Here is a 16,513-nt window from a genome sequence, read left to right on the forward strand (position 1 = left end):
ATCAATTGTTCTTCGTTCTCTTGGAATCTTTTGTTGAAAAGCAGGAACATAAGCTCAGAAGCCGTCCCATTTGCCGAGCACTATATGGCAGCAGTTTTGCAAGACTGTTATCCATTTGCTAGAGCACTAGATGGCAGCACTATTTCCTGTTGCTGGAACACTACACAACAGGAAATAGTGCTCTAGCAAATGGATAACATTCTTGCCTTCCTAAGTATCACTTCAACACAGAATATCATGGGAACAAAGCAAATTTGATAAAAGAAGTAAATTGGAATTAAAAAAAAAATGGTATGCTCTGTCTGAATCACAAAATAAATGTTTTGGGTTCCATATCGCTTTAAATAAGATCCTTCAAATTAGATTAAGGGACCTTCTCCTTCAAAACAAAAAGTGTATTACATTAGCCCTCAACATAATCTATAATGTTTGGGGTATGAGACTAATAATCTCCAAAATAAACAATTGCACAAGGCAACAAACAAAATAATCAATTATTAAAGAAAGCAAATGTATTTATATATTTTAAAAATCTATGCATATGAAACATAAGTTACATTTTAAACAATTTTGTCACAATATATTCAAGTACTAGCAATATTACAAACCTTCTTTCTCAAAGTAAGTTGCCTTAAAATTTCAAAGCACTTTTCCTTAAAGCATAAAATTTCTAATTTAATCAGCCTCTTTCCATATATAGCCAATCTATAATCTAACAGTGATAATAAAAAACGTAAATCTTGTTTTTACTCTAACAATCTCAAAGTAATATATTTAGATATAATGAGGTTAGTACCAAAAAAAAGCAAGATGAAAGTATGGGTAAGGAAGGGAAGTGTTTAAAAAAAAGGTCTTCCAAAACTTCAATGTGAAAGATACATGTGATGAAACAAAAACAAAACTGTAAGAAAAATATGGTGAACCTACAAGGAAGACCAATTTTCTGCTTGCATAATTTTTCTACAAAACTTCAAAGTATCTAACCCCAGATTGAAACCATAATTATAGCAAGGCTTCACCAGAAAAACATAATTTATGCTTACCTGATAAATTCCTTCCTTTCATGGTTGTGAGAGTCCACAAGCCTTGACATGTGGGTTTGAATTCCTGCCACTAAGTGGATGCCAAGATACCCCAAACACAAAGAGCTTTTGAACCCTCCCACCTCCATGGATATCTCAGTTTATCGTATAGCGAAGCACAGGAGAGAAGGTAACAGAAAGGCAGGAAAACATAAGCAGAGTATAGAGCAGTGCAAATAAGAAAAACTGGCGCCAACACATAACTGTGATCCCCAAAACTAATAAAGATCCTACCTGTGTCAGTAACTACCATCGCAATTCCTTATTACAAACCGTATTAATGAAATACTTTCCGAGTTAGTACATGTAGACCATGCTGGTTTTGTTCCTTACCGCAAAGCTAGGGACAATACCATCGAAGTCTTACAACTTAAAATCATGTTACTCTAAACGATATTCCCACTATCCTGATGATGATGGCCCTAGTATGATTAGTTGCATACAAGCTTTATATTCCTCCCCGATGGCTAGGGTTAAAGTCTATGGGGCCGAATTATCAAAGGTCTTGCGGACCTGATCCGACAGTGCGTCGCTGAATGCGGAGAGCAATACGCTTTCCGTATTCAGCATTGCACCAGCAGCTCACAAGAGTATTTGATCAGGTTGAATTGCGGCGAATCCTGTCCTCCTCATCAGAGCAGGCGGGCAGGGTTATGGATCAGCGGTCTTTAGACCGCTGCTTCATAACTGCTGTTTCTGAAGACTCGCCAGAAACACGGCACTTCAAGCTCCACTCGGAGTTTGATAAATGGGACTCTATGGCTTAACAAGACAGGATTGCCCACCCTCTTCAGATTTCATATGTGGGTTTATTCTGCTTGGTCACTTAAGACCGCAGACCAGACGTTCTTAATAGCTGTCTAGCTGTGAGACCATTGAGAGGCACATTGGCATTATCTCTTGGGTACACTCCAAGGGGCATGTTGTCGAAATATACTTCACAATGGCACACAGAAACAGGCATTGTCATTAATAACAAAAAGAGGGGTCAGACTTTTTTTAGATCCCACAAGTCCTCATCATCAGTACAGATCCTTGTACTCAACTTTCAAATCCTAACAAGATTGTATTTCACTCCTACAAGATAGAGACATATCCATAAACACAATAGAGAACTGTGCTGGAGGAGTTGGTAACATGTCCCATATCTGGTGGTCTTGTAGACACACAAAATCCTTTTGGGAGGATATTGGAAAACTGGGGACATTTCTGTATGGACTCCTGTTTGCTCCGAAACTCACTCATGTCTTGCTTAACTTACGGCCACCTGGTGCAAGTAAAATCAGGCACTCATTATTTCAAATTGCTATTCATAGTGCAAAATCTGAGATAGCTAGAGGTTGGAAGTTCCCCCTACCCCCATCTACAATACTAGATTGGAAAGACTTTTGACGCTAGAGAGATACGGTTTTCATAAAAGCCAACAATTAGATTTGTTTCACTCAATTCAGTTCTATTGAAACCAATATAAAGCTCTGTAATAATGTCTCTTGATTTAATTTTTTGTATATGGTGGGCCCTCCCCTTTGCTTTTCCCTATCCGTCTCCCTCTTCTCTTCTTTGGAGGTTTGTTTTTCCCTTCCTCTATATTCCCATATCTAACCCCATTTAGAATTCTTCTCTAGAGATCAATGTAGCTTGGGTAAATGGAGGAAAAATGTAGGATAGGCAAAATGACCAAGGAAATACCAGAGCATCTACAAGTGCTCGCAGATCTCTGGACCTGGCACAATATCTGAGAAGTTTGTGACTGAGATGGGAAGCTATCAGGTCTATTTCTAGAAAGCCCCAACTCAAGACAATCTGACAAAACACAATTTTTTTATTTCATGATTCAGATAAAGCATGCAATTTTAAGCAACTTTCTAATTTACTCCTATTATATTTTTTTTTCTCTTGCTATCTTTATTTGAAAAGCAGGAATGTAAGCATAGGAGCTGGCCAATTTTTTGTTCAGCACCTGGATAGCGCCTGCTGATTTGTGTCTAAATGTAGCCACCAAAAAGCAAGCGCTACCCAGGTATTGAACAAAAAATGGGCAAGCTCCTTTGCTTATATTCCTGCTTTTTCAAATAAAGATAGCAAGAGAACGAAGAAAAATGAATAATAGGAGTAAATTAGAAACTTTCTGATTCATAAAGGAATGTGAATTGTTGATATGATACATAGATTGCATTCTGCCCATGTTACAAATTGTAACTACCTCCTTCATTGCTAGTGGACTTCGAATACCTCCTTGATGATTGATGTACGCCACAGCCATGACGTTATCTGACAGAAAAGGGATATATCTTTCCCTTCTCAGGATTGGCCTCTACTGAAGTGCTTGGAAAATTGCTGAAGTTCCAAGATGTTTTTGGTAACCTCACCTCCTTGCGCTCTCCAAACTCTGGATAATGATCCTAAATATCGAAGTAAATCCACTACAGAATGGCTTAAAAACCATATCTAATGAAAAATATAGCATACTAATTAAGTGTTCTAGCAGAAAAAAGTATAGCTTTAGTAAGGTAGGCTATTACTATATAGCTCCTATAAAGATAGCAATAATTGAGAACAAGCTAAATGCGTTTGGGCTTAAGGGTGGGTTAAAACTGAAAATAAAAATAAAGGGAGATAAACTGCTGAATACAATCCACATTTTTAATAAAACAATCCAAATAATAATCTATCCGTATATGTGGTTAATAAAACAAATAGGTAAACAGATAAGGGACGTCTCCTTTAGTACATAAGAAAAAAAGGTAAAACAACAGATATGCGCTTTTAAAAAGCCTAAAATAGGCAGCAGTAAAAACTAAACTGTAAAACAAAGGCCTTAGTCTTTCAAGATAAAGCGGTTATAAGCAGTCAATTGAAAGTTGAAAGCTAGCGTTTAGCTAACTGGAAGGAATATCTATTGGTACCTTGCACCCGGTGGTCATAGATCATCTGATATCCTGCATTGGGGTGATGGAATGTAACTTCAAATGTTTCCTTTAGGTGAGTATTACCTTAGAAGGAGACAGGTCTTACGGCTATATTCCACTTTGATGCTTATGGTTGTGACCTGGATGTGGCTTTTTCCTGGACCCACGTGACTCCTCTTACGTCACTCGGGTCAGATGTAGGATCGCTCAATATAGCGATTTTGGTAGAAAAGTTGTAAATGATGGTAGTAGATTGCTTGTAATGTAGTGACACTGTGTCATAAGGGACCCAAACTTATTAAGTTTCCTCGAGCCCTCCAGAGGTTGTGCCTTTAGTCCGTGCCCCCTCCTATCTAATATCAGAAAGGGATCCTTGGTGTGGGTGTTGATACTAGGTAAATAGGCTTTGCTGTCACTTTCAGTGACTAGATGAAGGAAACTAAGAGATACAATGTCTCTGTAAAGTTAAATACAGTGTTGCAAGTTTCAATTTATCCGGTTCACACCAGCTCCCTCCGTTCCAAATAAGAACTCCGCAGGGTTAAAAGTTGGTCTGTTTAGTAAACAGTTAAACAAAATAACAGGGTGACAAAGTGTCTAGGTCAACACGTTTTGCCCTCAGGCTTTATCAAGACATGTTTGTCTGTGACACATTGATGGCTTTTTAAACACCTCCAGCCTCCTGATTGGAGGTGGAATTTTTTCAATTTAAGGTGGTATTGGTTATCTCAGGCATGTGCATGTCATAAGGTGGAAATATTTGTTATATCAGTCTGTTGACAGTATTAGTTCATATTTAGTATAGACTTTAAGCATGAAGATATTTGATATCAGCATAAACCATTGTTAACATCCATTTCACTTAAAACAGATACATATATGGAATGCAAGAAGGAAATGCAAATTGTGGATAGAGGTAATACAGACATAAATAAGGTCATCTGCACTTTGTATGTATACTTATAAACAGTATTAAGTAATTGGAAAGATTCAGCTTATATTAGTCTTATTCAGTACCAATTACTACCTTATTCAAATAATGGAAGTGGATCATAGTGGTAGAGTATGGTTTGGATAGTTAAGGAACAAAGTGGGGCTATACGAAAGGGGAGACATCTAGATTTGAGTTAAGTCCTACTGGATTTAATGTATCCATATTATAGATCATTTGCGCCTCTAATTTCAAAAGTTGCTGTTCTATGTTGCCTCCTCTTCAGTTTGGTTTTACTTTCATTATGCCCCAAAATAAAAAATGTTTAAAATTGTTATTGTGAACTTCCCTAAAATGTGAATATAGGTGTGTCCAGATTTTCCCTGTCAATGCATGAGAGGTGTTCCCTGATCCTTTCTCAGAGGGTTCTGGTCGTTTCTCCTATGTAGTACTTTTTGCATACATTTAATGATGTATATGACACCTTTGTCCTGACATCTTATGGTGTCCTTATTCTTTAGTTTGAAATTGTTTACATCTATTTCTTTAATTTTGCTACTGTACTTGCATGATCGACAGGCAAAGCAAGGGAAGAAACCCATTATTTTGTTTCCTTCTAAGTTTATCTCTTGGCTGTTTGCTTTTAATGGTTTCAGTTCACTTGGGGCTAGAGTGTTTTTAAGGTTTTGTGCCCTTGTATAGATTATTCTTGGGTGTTCGGATATTTTGTCCCCTACACCTGACCCGAGTGACATAAAAGGAGTCACATGGGTCCAGGAAAAAGCCACATCCAGGTCACGGTCATAAGCACCAAAGTGGAAGATAGCCGTAAGACCTGTCTCCTTCTAAGGTAATATTCACCTAAAGGTAACATTTGAAGTTACATTCCGTCATCCCAATGCAGGATATCAGATGATCTATGACCACCGGGTCCAAGGTACCAATAGATATTCCTTCCAGTTAGCTATACGCTAGCTTTCGACTTTCATTTGACTGCTTTAAAACCGCTTTATCTTGAGCGACAAAGGCCTTTGTTTTACAGTTTAGTTTTTACTGCTGACTATTTTAGGCTTTTTAAAAGCGCATATCTGTTGTTTTACTTTTTTTTCTTATGTACTAAGGTCCCTTATCTGTTTACCTAATTGTTTTATTAAACACATATACGGATAGATTATTATTAGGATTGTATTTTAAAACATTTGGATTGTATTCAGCAGTCTATCTCCCTTTATTTTTATTTTCAGTTTTAACCCACCCTTAAGCCCAAATCCATTTAGCTTGTTCTAAATTATTGCTATCTTTATAGGAGCTAAATAGTTATAGCCTACCTTACTAGAGCTATACTTTTTTTCTGCTAGAACACTTAATTAGTGTGCAATATATTTCATTAGATCCGTGCTTATAGCGCTTACTCCTTCTTTCTACATATGCTATTTTTGTTCTTCTTTGAGGGGAATAACCGAGTTTAGCAGGATCTCTATATCGTTTAGTGCTTCTTCTTTTCCCTTTTCTACACATTCTCTTAAAAAAACATATCTGCCTTTTATAGTGGCTCAGTCAGAGATGATGTGGAATGACCTTAAGAGAGCCGTTCACATCAGACATCCTAAGAATATGGCTGAGCTGAAGCAGTTCTGTAAGGAAGAGTGGTCCAAAATTCCTCCTGAACATTGTGCAGGTCTAATACGCAGCTAATGGAAAAGCTTGGATGAGGTTATTGCTGCCAAAGGAGGATCAACTAGTCATTAAAAAAGACTGCAAACGACTGGCATCTGTGGTTACAATGACCCAAGATGGACGAAGGAAAGATGCCTCCAGGGCAATGGAATGGCAGTTTATCCACAAGTATAGGAACCGCTTCCCCTTGTAATCTACAATAATTTTCTGATCTAAACAATTGTATTCCCCCGTCCACTGTTTCAACATACAAAGTCGAAGAGGGCATATCTGAAAATAAGTGAAAGGAACCATCTGAGAAAGCCACCATCAGACCAATAACTTCTATACACTGAGCCACTGACGGAAGAGATGTCACCTGTAGTTTGGCAAAGGCCCTCTGTAGTTTGAGTCTGCGTGGCTCCATGAGAGAAATGTGTATGGAAACTCAGTTGACAGTTACTCACAAAAAAGCAAATCTTGATATTGGGAGACAGGGAACTATCTGGAAAATTTATCTTACAACTGTGGCTGCACAGAAAAACTAGATGCTTCTATGTGTGGGAAACTGCCAATGGCAGGGAAGGAGCCTGAATCAGAATGTTGTCCAGGTAAGAGGCTAATGAAATAAGGTTGGTTAGGGAAAGAATTCAAGGATTTGTAGCATTTAAGCTAAGTGCTGAATTAGGCACTATTAGATTAGATAAGGTTAGTTTAAAATTTAACACTTTATTTAACATATATTCAAAGACTGACAATTTACTTAAATTGGATCACTCCGTAGAAACAAACAATCATAAATTGTTTCTATATCTTATCATTCCAAATGACCCAACTGTAACATCATAAAAACAAACCTAAACCGAAAGGTAAAGGTAAAATATAAGGGCTACGTGCTCTATAGAGTACTATAGTGGTGAAGTTTGTATTGAATAGGTTTCGAGATGGAATCGTACAGTGCTCACACAGGCTATGCGCTCAAAGGCGTCCTCCTACCTGCGTACTGCTGAGATTTAACTCAGTCAGCCGATTTCTAGCTGATCCCTATCAATCAATATCTCAACATTCGTACAGTCTCAGTATATCTGTCAGGATTTGTATAATGCTAATGTTGCTAGGATTTCAAAGGTATATATATGTGTATTAGCGATTTCCGTTCAAAGTGCTTATCATCACTACTTGAACTAGTTCTGAAAAATATATAGGCACCATAAGCCCTTTTATCAAATCAGATTATTACCCTTAGATCGCTATATCTATATATTTGTAAAAATAAACACTTTTGAAGCGGCAACAATAGTAGCCAAACAGATTATTCGTAACTTAGTTTCTAACACCACGCTAGAGTTCCAGAGCACGCCCACCGACGCGTTTCGTCACTTGTACGTGACTTCGTCAGGGCATAAGAGGCTAATGAAATACCCTGAGCTCTTATTACCGCAAATAAAGCTCCCAAAACCATTGTGAACACTCTGGAAGCTGTAGCCAAACTACATGGAAGGGCAACAAAATGAAAATGATTGTCCAGAAAAGCAAATCTGAGGAATTCATGATGATCTTTGTGAATTGGTATATAAAGGTAAGCCATCCTTCATAACTATTCTAGACATAAACTGACCCTGATGTACTAGCGGTACAATATTACTTATGGTCTCCATTTTGAAAGTAGGAACTCTCAAAAATGTGTTTAGGGTCTTTAAATCCAGGATAGGCCTCAAAGTGCCTTCCTTTTTTGGAACAAAATAAGGTTGGAAAAAAACCCTGACACTGTTATGAAACTGGGACAGGCTTTATAACTCCCATCAGTTCCAAATCCTGAACACACTGAAGAAAGGCTTTCAAAGCCTGGTTTTGGGACATAAACAGAACACGGGACATGAAGATTCAGTGGTGGAAAACAGCACCAACATTTTCAGGCATGACTAATGGCTAATTGCAGGCCCAAAACATTTTTTTGTACCTTGGACCCTAATATGACACGATAAAGGTCCATTTTTAATTATTAAAGGCTGGAACCAACTTTTTTTTGGGTTTGAGACATTAGACAGAAGGAACCTTACACAAGGAGGTCTGGACAGAAAACATATTTAGTAAACTTGGGTCACAAGAATGGGAATTGGAGGATGACTTCTTATACTGCTTGTATTTGTTCCAGTAAGAACCTTATTATCATGAAGGCTTGGAGAACTCAGGCTTTTGTGAGGAAGAGGACTTTTGATCAGCGGAAAAAAAAAATGACTGGCAGATCTGTTCTTACTCTTAGACATCTTGTACTGTGGAAGAAAGGCACCCTTTTCCCTAGTAACAGATAATAAATCTATTCTCGGAAACCATATCAGTAGACTAAAATTTGAGCAATAAACATCTATTGGTCAAAACTGCAAACATCATATTTTTTGCATTCATCCGTATAATATAAACTACAGCATCACAGATGAAGGAATTAGCAGTGCAAAGTAACTTAATGTGGTTTTGAAACTCTTCATCTGAGGATTCTTCTGATACTATCAGCTAAAGAGTCACATCACAAAGCCACTGCTCCTGCTACAAATGCTATACTAATATACTGCTTGAAAAAAAATAAATTCTGTGACAAGCCTCTAACTTACGAACCGTAGGGTCTCTAAAAGTAGTATTATCCTCTAATGGAATAGCAGTTTGCTTGACTAATGTAGTAATCTCACCATTAACCTTAGGAATAGATTCCCACAACTCTACATTTTTAGCAGGTAAAGGAAACATCCATTTAAACTCGGAGGATGGAGCAAAAGGGATACCAGGTTTGGGTCATTCCTTGGAGATTATCTCCAAAATCACTTTAGGAACTGGAAAAACCTCAGGGGACTTAGGAGAGGGCTTAAAAATTAAGTTGAGCTGATTAACATATTTTTTTCTCAGGTTTGTGATCCTGAAGGCCTAAAGTTTGGAGAACTTCACAGAAGCGTAAATGGTCAATCATAAACATAAAATAATTATCAGTGTCCTGATCAGGGATGGATACCTGACCATCTAAAGCTAATTCCCTACCTGAAGAATATTCCGAATTTTCATAAGTAGATTCTTGAAAATTTTCAGGAATCTCCTTATGCTTATGGGATCCATAAGGGACAGCAATGTCTTCTGACATATTAGTATCAAATTACTTGTGTTTTTGCTTACATGGTGGAGGGTTAGCTACTAAAACTTCAGTTATTGTTAAGCAAACAATTTTTAATCCTGGAACATAGAACTTCCCTGTGATATATACAAAAAATAGAACAAACACCTTTAGAGGAAAAAATAGAGACAGCCTAATTAGAGTGCATTACATGACCCACATAGGTATTGCATAGTGGAGCAGGCGGACAAAGTGAAACAGCTTTGCAAAGCACACACAATAGTCTGAGGGAAAATATGGTCTGTTGATCCCTCCTCTAAAGGGTCTAAGAAAGTTGCTGTGGGGACAGCTTTATTTGGGGACAAATCTATTTAGAAAGAAAATATAGCACACACACAGAAAAGAATGCCTCCAGGAGAAAAAACTTAAATCATGCTTACAGATAAGTTTATTTTCTTCTGTATGGGGAGAGTCCACAGCTGCATTAATTACTTTTGGGAAATACAGAACTTGGCCACCAGGAGGAGGCAAAGACACCCCAGCCAATGGCTTAAATACCTTAAATACCTCCCCCACTTTCCTCATCCCCCAGTCATTCTGCGAAGGGAACAGTAACAGTAGGAGAAATATCAGGGTAAAAAAAGGTGACAATTTAAGGCCCCCCACAGAAAAAAATGGGCAGGGAGCTGTGGAATCTCCCCGTACAGAAGAAAAGAAAATTATCGGTAAGTGTAATTTAAGTTTTACTTCTTAAAACGGGGAGAGTCCACAGCTGCATTCATTACTTTTGGGACATCAATACCCAAGCTTATAGAGGACACTGAATGCAAACGGGCGGGAACAAAAAGGCGGCCCATTCTGATGGCACCACAGCATGACACAACCCAGATTCCTAATAAAAAAACTGTTTCAACAGAAGTAGGAAGAACAAAAATATGGAAAGAGGACAAGGTAATTGCCCATCAATTAGACCATAAGGATCCCATTTAAAGATCACTCTAAAGTCTGGACTCCACTGAGCACAAAAGCCTCTGGGAAAACAAAGTCCCACAATCTAGAAGCAAACAAATAAAAACCTCTCCATGAACAATGGCAAGGAAAACAACACACAAACTCCCACACCACATTCTACCTAACTAAAAGAAGGGAAGAATCAGATAAGAAGGTCCGAAAGAACAAAACAGAGAGAGAAGCCCCTAGCAGAACTCGAAAAAGAGCGGATACCAGGCTGCAAGAGGACAAAGTCGCGTAATATACAGTGAGTGCAGAATTATTAGGCAAATGAGTATTTTGACCACATCATCCTCTTTATGCATGTTGTCTTACTCCAAGCTGTATAGGCTCGAAAGCCTACTACCAATTAAGCATATTAGGTGATGTGCATCTCTGTAATGAGAAGGGGTGTGGTCTAATGACATCAACACCCTATATCAGGTGTGCATAATTATTAGGCAACTTCCTTTCCTGTGGCAAAATGGGTCAAAAGAAGGACTTGACAGGCTCAGAAAAGTCAAAAATAGTGAGATATCTTGCAGAGGGATGCAGCACTCTTAAAATTGCAAAGCTTCTGAAGCGTGATCATCGAACAATCAAGCGTTTCATTCAAAATAGTCAACAGGGTCGCAAGAAGCGTGTGGAAAAACCAAGGCGCAAAATAGCTGCCCATGAACTGAGAAAAGTCAAGCGTGCAGCTGCCAAGATTCCACTTGCCACCAGTTTGGCCATATTTCAGAGCTGCAACATCACTGGAGTGCCCAAAAACACAAGGTGTGCAATACTCAGAGACATGGCCAAGGTAAGAAAGGCTGAAAGACGACCACCACTGAACAAGACACACAAGCTGAAACGTCAAGACTGGGCCAAGAAATATCTCAATATATTTGTTTTTTGTTAAGTTGCCTAATAATTATGCACAGTAATAATCACCTGCACACACAGATATCCCCCTAAAATAGCTATAACTAAAAACAAACTAAAAACTACTTCCAAAACTATTCAGCTTTGATATTAATGAGTTTTTTGGGTTCATTGAGAACATGGTTGTTGTTCAATAATAAAATTAATCCTCAAAAGTACAACTTGCCTAATAATTATGCACTCCCTGTATACGCTACCGACAGAGGAGAGCAAAGAAAGTAGAAATTCCAGATCACCTCCTACATGAATCCAAAAGGAACCAAAGTAAAGCCTTAACCAGAACCGAAGTCCCGGAAGGACAAAAGCTAGACCAAGACTACCTTAACATAGACAGCTAACTAGCACAGAGAAATTGAACACCCGTAGGTCAGAAAAAACCCCAGGAGCAGAACAGGAACGGAATAGTAACATCCGTTTACGCCACAAACGAAAGCCACAGGCTTCCATCGGCTAGGCAGTCAGACGAAACATCAAACCATAGTAACTAGCCGAGGAGCTAGCAAACTTGCACCAGGACATTCTTGGAAAGGAACAAGAGAAAAACTCAGAAAGCAGGGCGGACCGACCAGGGACAACACCCTGACCAATAAGGAAGAACCAGCTAACCGCTAAGGGAAGGTTCCCGAACCAACTGTAAGGCCTCCCAACCTAAGGAAGGATGCTTCGGGAGACAAGATACATGGTCGATGCCCAAATCGGGCAGTCAGAATTACTAACCCCTACTCTGATCGAAGAAGTGACTGTCAATGTCCCATGGACAAAAGAGATTAAAAAATCCCGGCATCGCCAAAGCCCAGAGATCAGATAATGAATCTCCAACCACGAGTTCCTAAGGAAAAGAAGCAGGAAGGAGGCACCGACACCCAGAGAGACTAACTCGGGATCCAGGATACCTATCCTTATTACCCCTCAGAAACCCGAAGGGAGGATACACTGCAGACAAGAGAACCCCTCAACCCACTGAACTCCTAGAGTCAGATGAGGAAAACTACCTCAGGAGGAGCCAACTGGATAGGCACAGTAGACCAGATCCTTCCCGATAGAAGGAAAAACTAAGAAACCAAGGAACATTCCAGTAAAGAAATTCCCAGGAAAAACAGCCTCCATTTCTCCAGAAGAGAGAAAAAGAACTGCCCCCAGTAGGAACAAGATTTCCCCAGGACAGGAAAAAACAAGCCTGCTACTGAACGCCGGACAGATCCAAGACTATTAAAATCTTGAAATCAGAGTAACCAAAAGGCCAAGTTGAAGACCAGGACTAGGTTAAAAAACTGGACCCCCAAAACCAGGTGCCGGATCAAGACCAAAGACCTTGAGGAACAACCACAAAGTTATCCGGAAATGAAATTTGCACCAAAGTTGATGTATGCCATACCCCCATGGGGTCTTGAACTGAGATATCTCATGGTGTATCCCACTGGCTGTCCACTCAACCCCAAAAAGCCTCTAAGATACCAACCACAGAGTCCGAAGACAAAGGAAAGGCCCAAAAGAGATCAGAGCTCAATGATTGAGAGAATAACATAATTTATGTAAGAACTTACCTGATAAATTCATTTCTTTCATATTAACAAGAGTCCATGAGCTAGTGACGTATGGGATATACATTCCTACCAGGAGGGGCAAAGTTTCCCAAACCTCAAAATGCCTACAAATACACCCCTCACCACACCCACAAATCAGTTTAACGAATAGCCAAGAAGTGGGGTGATAAGAAAAAAGTGCGAAGCATATAAAATAAGGAATTGGAATAATTGTGCTTTATACAAAAAAATCATAACCACCACAAAAAAGGGTGGGCCTCATGGACTCTTGTTAATATGAAAGAAATGAATTTATCAGGTAAGTTCTTACATAAATTATGTTTTCTTTCATGTAATTAACAAGAGTCCATGAGCTAGTGACGTATGGGATAATGAATACCCAAGATGTGGATCTTTCCACACAAGAGTCACTAGAGAGGGAGGGATAAAATAAAGACAGCCAATTCCTGCTGAAAATAATCCACACCCAAAATAAAGTTTAATGAAAAACATAAGCAGAAGATTCAAACCGAAACCACTGCCTGAAGTACCTTTCTACCAAAAACTGCTTCAGAAGAAGAGAATACATCAAAATGGTAGAATTTAGTAAAAGTATGCAAAGAGGACCAAGTCGCTGCTTTGCAAATCTGATCAACTGAAGCTTCATTCCTAAACGCCCAGGAAGTAGAAACTGACCTAGTAGAATGAGCTGTAATCCTCTGAGGCGGAGTTTTACCCGACTCAACATAGGCAAGATGAATTAAAGATTTCAACCAGGATGCCAAAGAAATGGCAGAAGCTTTCTGGCCTTTTCTAGAACCAGAAAAGATGACAAATAGACTAGAAGTCTTCCGGAAAGATTTAGTAGCTTCAACATAATATTTCAAAGCTCTAACAACATCCAAAGAATGTAACGATTTCTCCTTAGAATTCTTAGGATTAGGACATAATGAAGGAACCACGATTTCTCTACTAATGTTGTTGGAATTCACAACCTTAGGTAAAAATTCAAAAGAAGTTCGCAACACCGCCTTATCCTGATGAAAAATCAGAAAAGGAGACTCACAAGAAAGAGCAGATAATTCAGAAACTCTTCTGGCAGAAGAGATGGCCAAAAGGAACAAAACTTTCCAAGAAAGTAATTTAATGTACAATAAATGCATAGGTTCAAACGGAGGAGCTTGAAGAGCTCCCAGAACCAAATTCAAACTCCATGGAGGAGAAATTGACTTAATGACAGGTTTTATACGAACCAAAGCTTGTACAAAACAATGAATATCAGGAAGAATAGCAATCTTTCTGTGAAAAAGAACAGAAAGAGCAGAGATTTGTCCTTTCAAGGAACTTGCGGACAAACCCTTATCTAAACCATCCTGAAGAAATTGTAATATTCTCGGAATTCTAAAAGAATACCAAGAAAAATGATGAGTAAGACACCAAGAAATATAAGTCTTCCAGACTCTATAATATATCTCTCTAGATACAGATTTACGAGCCTGTAACATAGTATCAATCACAGAGTCAGAGAAACCTCTTTGACTAAGAATCAAGCGTTCAATCTCCATACCTTTAAGTTTAAGGATTTCAGATCCGGATGGAAAAAAGGACCTTGCGACAGAAGGTCTGGTCTTAACGGAAGAGTCCATGGTTGGCAAGATGCCATCCGGACAAGATCCGCATACCAAAACCTGTGAGGCCATGCCGGAGCTATTAGCAGAACAAACGAGCATTCCCTCAGAATCTTGGAGATTACTCTTGGAAGAAGAACTAGAGGCGGAAAGATATAGGCAGGATGATACTTCCAAGGAAGTGATAATGCATCCACTGCCTCCGCCTGAGGATCCCGGGATCTGGACAGATACCTGGGAAGTTTCTTGTTTAGATGAGAGGCCATCAGATCTATCTCTGGAAGTCCCCACATTTGAACAATCTGAAGAAATACCTCTGGGTGAAGAGACCATTCGCCCGGATGCAACGTTTGGCGACTGAGATAATCCACTTCCCAATTGTCTACACCTGGGATATGAACCGCAGAGATTAGACAGGAGCTGGATTCCGCCCAAACCAGAATTCGAGATACTTCTTTCATAGCCAGAGGACTGTGAGTCCCTCCTTGATGATTGATGTATGCCACAGTTGTGACATTGTCTGTCTGAAAACAAATAAACGATTCTCTCTTCAGAAGAGGCCAAAACTGAAGAGCTCTGAAAATTGCACGGAGTTCCAAAATATTGATCGGTAATCTCACCTCCTGAGATTCCCAAACTCCCTGTGCCGTCAGAGATCCCCACACAGCTCCCCAACCTGAGAGACTTGCATCTGTTGAAATTACAGTCCAGGTCGGAAGAACAAAAGAAGCCCCCTGAATTAAACGATGGTGATCTGTCCACCACGTTAGAGAGTGTCGAACAATCGGTTTTAAAGATATTAATTGAGATATCTTCGTGTAATCCCTGCACCATTGGTTCAGCATACAGAGCTGAAGAGGTCGCATGTGAAAACGAGCAAAGGGGATCGCGTCCGATGCAGCAGTCATAAGACCTAGAATTTCCATGCATAAGGCTACCGAAGGGAATGATTGTGACTGAAGGTTTCGACAAGCTGAAATCAATTTTAGACGTCTCTTGTCTGTTAAAGACAGAGTCATGGACACTGAATCTATCTGGAAACCCAGAAAGGTTACCCTTGTTTGAGGAATCAAAGAACTTTTTGGTAAATTGATCCTCCAACCATGATCTTGAAGAAACAACACAAGTCGATTCGTATGAGACTCTGCTAAATGTAAAGACTGAGCAAGTACCAAGATATCGTCCAAATAAGGAAATACCACAATACCCTGTTCTCTGATTACAGACAGAAGGGCACCGAGAATCTTTGTGAAAATTCTTGGAGCTGTAGCAAGGCCAAACGGTAGAGCCACAAATTGGTAATGCTTGTCTAGAAAAGAGAATCTCAGGAACTGAAAATGATCTGGATGAATCGGAATATGCAGATATGCATCCTGTAAATCTATTGTGGACATATAATTCCCTTGCTGAACAAAAGGCAATATAGTCCTTACAGTTACCATCTTGAACGTTGGTATCCTTACATAACGATTCAATAATTTTAGATCCAGAACTGGTCTGAAGGAATTCTCCTTCTTTGGTACAATGAAGAGATTTGAATAAAACCCCATCCCCTGTTCCGGAACTGGAACTGGCATAATTACTCCAGCCAGCTCTAGATCTGAAACACAATTCAGAAATGCTTGAGCTTTCACTGGATTTACTGGGACACGGGAAAGAAAAAATCTCTTTGCAGGAGGTCTCATCTTGAAACCAATTCTGTACCCTTCTGAAACAATGCTCTGAATCCAAAGATTGTGAACAGAATTGATCCAAATTTCTTTGAAAAAA

General features: G+C 39.2%; 1 protein-coding gene across 3 annotated transcripts in view; it reads right to left on the bottom strand.

Annotated features, from left to right (window-relative positions):
- Nucleotides 1-16,513, bottom strand: part of ZRANB3 (zinc finger RANBP2-type containing 3) — a 1,006,798-nt gene that overhangs the window by 171,127 nt on the left and 819,158 nt on the right. The window lies entirely within an intron of this gene.

This window comes from Bombina bombina, chromosome 1, assembly GCF_027579735.1.
Source record: "Bombina bombina isolate aBomBom1 chromosome 1, aBomBom1.pri, whole genome shotgun sequence".
In the NCBI taxonomy this organism is placed as follows: Eukaryota; Metazoa; Chordata; class Amphibia; order Anura; family Bombinatoridae; genus Bombina; species Bombina bombina.